The sequence below is a fragment of the Ranitomeya variabilis genome, chromosome 4 (genome assembly GCF_051348905.1).
Source record: "Ranitomeya variabilis isolate aRanVar5 chromosome 4, aRanVar5.hap1, whole genome shotgun sequence".
Classification (NCBI taxonomy): domain Eukaryota; kingdom Metazoa; phylum Chordata; class Amphibia; order Anura; family Dendrobatidae; genus Ranitomeya; species Ranitomeya variabilis.
This window is the reverse complement of record NC_135235.1, coordinates 768,676,045-768,682,956: the sequence shown is the minus strand read 5'-3', so window position 1 is coordinate 768,682,956 and position 6,912 is coordinate 768,676,045.

The window sequence follows — 6,912 nt, the reverse complement described above, 5'->3', positions numbered from 1 at the left end:
TCTGTCCTGTCTATTCTTTCTAGGTAGCGTGGCCTCCTTTGCTAAATTCTGTTTTCAGTCTGCGTTTGTAATTTCCCTCTCCTCTCACAGTCAATATTTGTGGGGGGCTGCCTTTCCTTTGGGAATTTTCTCTGAGGCAAGATAGAAAAGGGAAAACTATCTTTAGGGGTAATTAGTCCTGTGGCCGTGACGAGATGTCTAGGGAGTGACAGGAAAATCCCACGGCTACTTCTATTTAATGTGTTAAGTTCAGGGTTTGCGGTCAGTATAGAGGCAACCTACTCCAGAGCTCGTCCATGCTGCTCCTAGGCCACCAGTTCATAACAACTATGAGAACATTATACTGTGTGTGGTGGGATGGAGGTACTGTAGGAACATTATACTGTGTGTGGGGGGTATGGCAGTACTATGAGAACATTATACTGTGTGTGGGGGTATGGTGGTACTGTAGGAACATTATACTGTGTGTGGAGGTATGGCGGTACTGTGAGGACATTATACTGTGTGTGGGGGTATGGGGCTACTGTAGGAACATTATACTGTGTGTGGGGGTATGGCGGTACTGTAGGAACACTATACAGTGTGTGGGGGTATGGCGGTACTGTAGGAACATTATACAGTGTGTGGGGGTATGGCGGAACTATGAGAACATTACACTATGTGGGGGTATGGCAGTACTATGAGAACATTATACTGTGTGTGTGGGAGTATGGCGGTACTATGAGAACATTATACTGTGTGTGGGAGTATGGCGGTACTATGAGAACGTTATACTGTGTGTGGGGGTATGGCGGTACTGTAGGAACATTATACTGTGTGTGGGGCTATGGAGGTACTGTAGGAACATTATACTGAGTGTGGGGGTATGGCGGTACTATGAGAACATTATACTGTGTGTGGGGGTATGGCGGTACTATGAGAACATTATACTGTGTGTGGGGGTATGGAGGTACTATGAGAACATTATACTGTGTGTGGGGGTATTGCGATACTATGAGAACATTATACTGTGTGTGGGGGCATGGCAGTACTGTAGGAACATTATACTGTGTGAGGGTATGGCGGTATTATGAGAACATTATACTGTGTGTGGGGGTATGGCGGTACTATGAGAACATTATACTGTTTGGGGTGGGATGGAGGTAATGTAGGAACATTATACTGTGTGTGGGGGTATGACGGTACTATGAAAACATTATACTGTATGTGGGGGTATGGCGGTACTATGAGAACATTATACTGTGTGTGGGTATGGCGGTACTATGAGAACATTATACTGTGTGTGGGGGTATGGCGGTACTATGAGAACATTATACTGTGTGTGGGGGTATGGCGGTACTATGAGAACATTATACTGTGTGTGGTGTTATGGCGGTACTATGAGAACATTATACTGTGTGTGGGGGTATGGCGGTACTATGAGAACATTATACTGTGTGTGGTGGGATGGAGGTACTGTAGGAACATTATACTGTGTGTGGGGGTATGGCGGTACTGCAGGAACATTATACTGTGTGTGGGGCTATGGCGGTACTATAGGAACATTATACTGTGTGGGGGTATGGCGGTACTGTAGGAACATTATACTGTGTGGGGGTATGGCGGTACTGCAGGAACATTATACTGTGTGTGGGGCTATGGCGGTACTATAGAACTGTTGTGAATTCCGTTCTCGGACTCCCTCCTGTGGTCATGAATGGTACTTAGGTGAGTTCTGTCCTTGGGCTCCCTCTGGTGGCTTTGAGTGGAACTGCTGATCCTTGAGGTTGGCTTTCCCAGCTGCCCTCGTTTATTGCTATGCTGGCTTCTCTATTTAACTCCACTCAGATCGTTACTTCATGCCTGCTGTCAATGTCTCAGTACTGGTCCAGATCTCTCTTGGATCTTTCTGATGACCTGTCTACTCCAGCAGAAGCTAAGTCCCTGCTAGTTCATTTGTTGTTCATTGCTTACTGAATATATTTCTTAGTACTTGCTAAGTTCTGTCCAGCTTGCTATCATGATATTGCCTTGATAGCTGGAAGCTCTGGGGGTGCAGAGTGGCACCTCCACGTCGTGAGTCGGTGTGGAGGTCTTTTTGCACACTCTGCGTGGTTTTTGTAATTGTTTTATGCTGACCGCATAGTTCCCTTTCCTATCCTATGTCTATTTAGTTAAGACTGGCCTCCTTTGCTAAAACCTGTTTAATTCCTGTGTTTGTGACTTTCCTCTTAATTCACAGTCAATATTTGTGGGGGGCTGCCTTTTCCTTTGGGGAATTTCTCTGAGGCAAGGTAAGGCTTTATTTCCTATCTTTAGGGGTAGTTAGCTCTTAGGCTCTGAAGAGGCGTCTAGGGAGAGTTAGGTACGCTCCACGGCTATTTCTAGTGTGTGTGATAGGATTAGGATTTGCGGTCAGCAGAGCTCCAACTTCCCCAGAGCTTGTCCCGATTTCCAGTTTAACCATCAGGTCATTCCGGGTGCTCCTAACCACCAGGTCCATAACAGTACAGCAGGCCTACAAAGTGTTAATGCATCTCAAAAGAGGGATAAGAGAAGTTCTGAGACCATTTTTTTTTCTCTGCAATGTGTTTTGTCTTTCTTTTCCCCTTAACCTCTGGGTGGTTCAGGACTCAGGTGTAGATATGGATATTCAAGGTCTGTCCTCTTGTGTCGATCAACTCACTGCAAGGGTACAAAGCATTCAAGATTATGTAGTTCAGAATCCGAAGTTAGAGCCTAGAATTCCAATTCCTGATTTGTTTTCTAAGTTTCTGAATTTCAAAAATAATTGTAGACTGTTTCTTGCTTTGAAACCCCGCTCCTCTGGTGACCCCATTCAGCAAGTAAAAATCATTATTTCTTTGTTACGTGGTGACCCTCAAGACTGGGCATTCTCCCTTGCGCCAGGAGATCCTGCACTGCCTAATGTAGATGTGTTTTTTCTGGCGCTTGGATTGCTCTATGATGAACCTAATTCTGTGGATCAGGCAGAGAAAATCTTGTTGGCTTTGTGTCAGGGTCAGGATGAAGCGGAGGTATATTGCCAGAAGTTTAGAAAGTGGTCTGTGCTTACTCAATGGAATGAGTGTGCCCTGGCAGCAATTTTCAGAAAGGGTCTTTCTGAAGCCCTTAAGGATGTTATTGTGGGGTTCCCCACACCTGCTGGTCTGAATGAATCAATGTCCTTGGCCATTCAGACCGATCGGCGCTTGCGTGAGCGCAAAGTTGTGCACCATTTGGCGGTGTCCTCTGAGCAGAGGCCTGAGCCTATGCAATGTGATAGGACTTTGACCAGAGCTGAACGGCAAGAACACAGACGCCTGAATGGGCTGTGTTTTTACTGTGGTGACTCCACTCATGCTATCTCTGATTGTCCTAAGCGCACTAAACGGTTCGCTAGGTCTGTCACCATTGGTACTGTGCAGCCTAAATTTCTTTAGTCCGTTACTCTGATTTGCTCTTTGTCGTCCTACTCTGTTATGGCATTTGTGGATTCGGGCGCTGCCCTGAATTTGATGGACTTGGAGTTTGCCAGGCGCTGTGGTTTTTTCTTGGAGCCCTTGCAGTATCCTATTCCATTAAGGGGAATTGATGCTACGCCTTTGGCCAAGAATAAACCTCAGTACTGGACTCAGTTGACCATGTGCATGGCTCCTGCACATCAGGAAGATATTCGCTTTTTGGTGTTGCATAATTTGCATGATGTGGTCGTGTTGGGTTTGCCATGGCTACTGGTTCATAATCCAGTATTGGATTGGAAATCAATGTCTGTGTCTAGTTGGGGTTGCCAAGGAGTACATGGTCGTTGTTGTCAATTTCTTCTTCCACTCCTTCTGAAGTCCCTGAGTTTCTGTCGGATTACAGGGATTGTGATTGTGCTATCAATTTGATTCCTGGTAGTAAGTTTCCTAAGGGCCGACTTTTCAATTTATCTGTGCCAGAACACGCCGCTATGCGGAGTTATATAAAGGAGTCCTTGGAGAAAGGGCATATTCGCCCGTCGTCGTCACCGTTGGGAGCAGGGTTCTTTTTTGTGGCCAAGAAGGATGGTTCTCTGAGACCCTGTATAGATTACCGCCTTCTCAATAAAATCACGGTCAAATTTCAGTACCCTTTGCCTCTACTGTCTGATTTGTTTGCTCGGATTAAGGGGGCTAGTTGGTTCACCAAGATAGATCTTCGAGGGGTGTACAACCTTGTGCGTATTAAACAGGGCGATGAATGGAAAACAGCATTTTATACGCCCGAGGGCCATTTTGAGTACCTGGTGATGCCATTCGGACTTTCTAATGCTCCATCTGTGTTTCAGTCCTTTATGCATGACATCTTCTGAAAGTATCTGGATAGATTCATGATTGTATATTTGGATGATATTTTGGTCTTCTCGGATGATTGGGAGTCTCATGTGAAGCAGGTCAGAATGGTATTCCAGGTCCTTCGTGCTAATTCCTTGTTTGTGAAGGGGTCTAAGTGTCTCTTCGGAGTTCAGAAGGTTTCCTTTCTGGGCTTCATTTTTTCCCCTTCTACTATCGAGATGGACCCTGTTAAAGTTCAGGCCATTTATGATTGGACTCAGCCTACATCTGTGAAGAGCCTTCAGATATTCCTGGGTTTTGCTAATTTTTACCGTCGCTTCATCGCTAATTTTTCTAGTGTTGTTAAACCGTTGACTGATTTGACCAAGAAAGGTGCTGATGTGGTGAATTGGTCCTCTGTGGCCGTTGAGGCTTTTCAGGAGTTGAAACGTCGTTTCTCTTCGGCCCCTGTGTTGTGTCAGCCAGATGTTTCGCTCCCTTTTCAGGTCGAGGTTGATGCTTCTGAGATTGGAGCAGGGGCTGTTTTGTCTCAAAGAAGTTCTGATGGCTCTGTGATGAAGCCATGTGCCTTCTTTTCTAGAAAATTTTCGCCTGCTGAGCGTAATTATGATGTTGGCAATCGGTAATTGTTGGCTATGAAGTGGGCATTCGAAGAGTGGCGACATTAGCTTGAGGGAGCCAAACATCGCGTGGTGGTCTTGACGGATCACAAGAATCTGACTTATCTCGAGTCTGCCAAGCGGTTGAATCCTAGACAGGCTCGATGGTTGCTGTTTTTCTCCCGTTTCGATTTTGTGGTTTCATACCTTCCGGGCTCTAAGAATGTGAAGGCTGATGCCCTTTCAAGGAGTTTTGTGCCTGATTCTCTGGGAATCCCTGAGCCGGCTGGTATTCTCAAAGAGGGGGTAATTCTGTCTGCCATCTCCCCTGATTTGCGGCGGGTGCTGCAGGAGTTTCAGGCTGATAGACCTGACCGTTGTCCAGCGGAGAAATTGTTTGTCCCTGATAGATGGACTAGTAGAGTTATCTCTGAGGTTCATTGTTCGGTGTTGGCTGGTCATCCTGGGATTTTTGGTACCAGAGATTTGGTGGCTAGGTCCTTTTGGTGGCCTTCCTTGTCACGGGATGTGCGTTCTTTCGTTCAGTCCTGTGGGACTTGTGCTCGGGCCAAGCCCTGTTGTTCTCGTGCCAGTGGGTTACTTTTGCCCTTGCCGGTCCCGAAAAGGCCCTGGACGCATGTTTCCATGGATTTTATTTCAGATCTTCCTGTCTCTCAAAGGATGTCTGTCATCTGGGTGGTTTGTGATCGCTTCTCTAAGATGGTCCATTTGGTACCCCTGCCTAAATTGCCTTCCTCCTCTGATTTGGTTCCATTATTTTTCCAGCATGTGGTTCGTTTGCATGGCATTCCGGAGAACATTGTGTCGGACAGAGGTTCCCAGTTTGTTTCGAGGTTTTGGCGGTCCTTTTGTGCTAAGATGGGCATTGATTTGTCTTTTTCTTCGGCTTTCCATCCTCAGACAAATGGCAAAACCGAACGAACCAATCAGACCTTGGAAACCTATCTGAGATGCTTTGTTTCTGCTGATCAGGATGATTAGGTGACCTTCTTGCCATTGGCTGAGTTCGCCCTTAATAATCGGGCCAGTTCGGCTACTTTGGTTTCACCTTTTTTTTGCAATTCTGGTTTTCATCCTCGTTTTTCTTCAGGGCAGGTTGAGCCTTCGGACTGTCCTGGTGTGGATTCTGTGGTGGACAGGTTGCAGCAAATTTGGACTCACGTAGTGGACAATTTGACATTGTCCCAGGAGAAAGCTCAACGTTTCGCTAACCGCCGTCGCTGTGTTGGTCCCCAACTTCGTGTTGGGGATTTGGTTTGGTTTTCGTCTCGTTATGTTCCTATGAAGGTTTCTTCTCCTAAGTTTAAGCCTCGTTTCATTGGTCCTTATAAGATTTCTAAAATTCTCAATCCTGTGTCATTTCGTTTGGCCCTTCCAGCTTCTTTTGCCATCCATAATGTGTTCCATAGGTCGTTGTTGCGGAGATATGTGGCGCCTATGGTTCCCTCCGTTGACCCTCCTGCTCCAGTGTTGGTCGAGGGGGAGTTGGAGTATGTGGTAGAGAAGATTTTGGATTCTCGTATTTCGAGACGGAAACTTCAGTACCTGGTCAAATGGAAGGGCTATGGTCAGGAGGATAATTCCTGGGTTGTTGCCTCCGATGTCCATGCTGCCGATTTAGTTCGTGCCTTTCATTTGGCTCGTCCTGATCGGCCTGGGGGCTCTGGTGAGGGTTCGGTGACCCCTCCTCAAGGGGGGGGTACTGTTGTGAATTCCGTTCTCGGACTCCCTCCTGTGGTCATGAATGGTACTTAGGTGAGTTCTGTCCTTGGGCTCCCTCTGGTGGCTTTGAGTGGAACTGCTGATCCTTGAGGTTGGCTTTCCCAGCTGCCCTCATTTATTGCTATGCTGGCTTCTCTATTTAACTCCACTCAGATCTTTACTTCATGCCTGCTGTCAATGTCTCAGTACTGGTTCAGATCTCTCTTGGATCTTTCTGATAACCTGTCTACTCCAGCAGAAGCTAAGTCCCTGCTAGTTCATTTGTTGTTCAT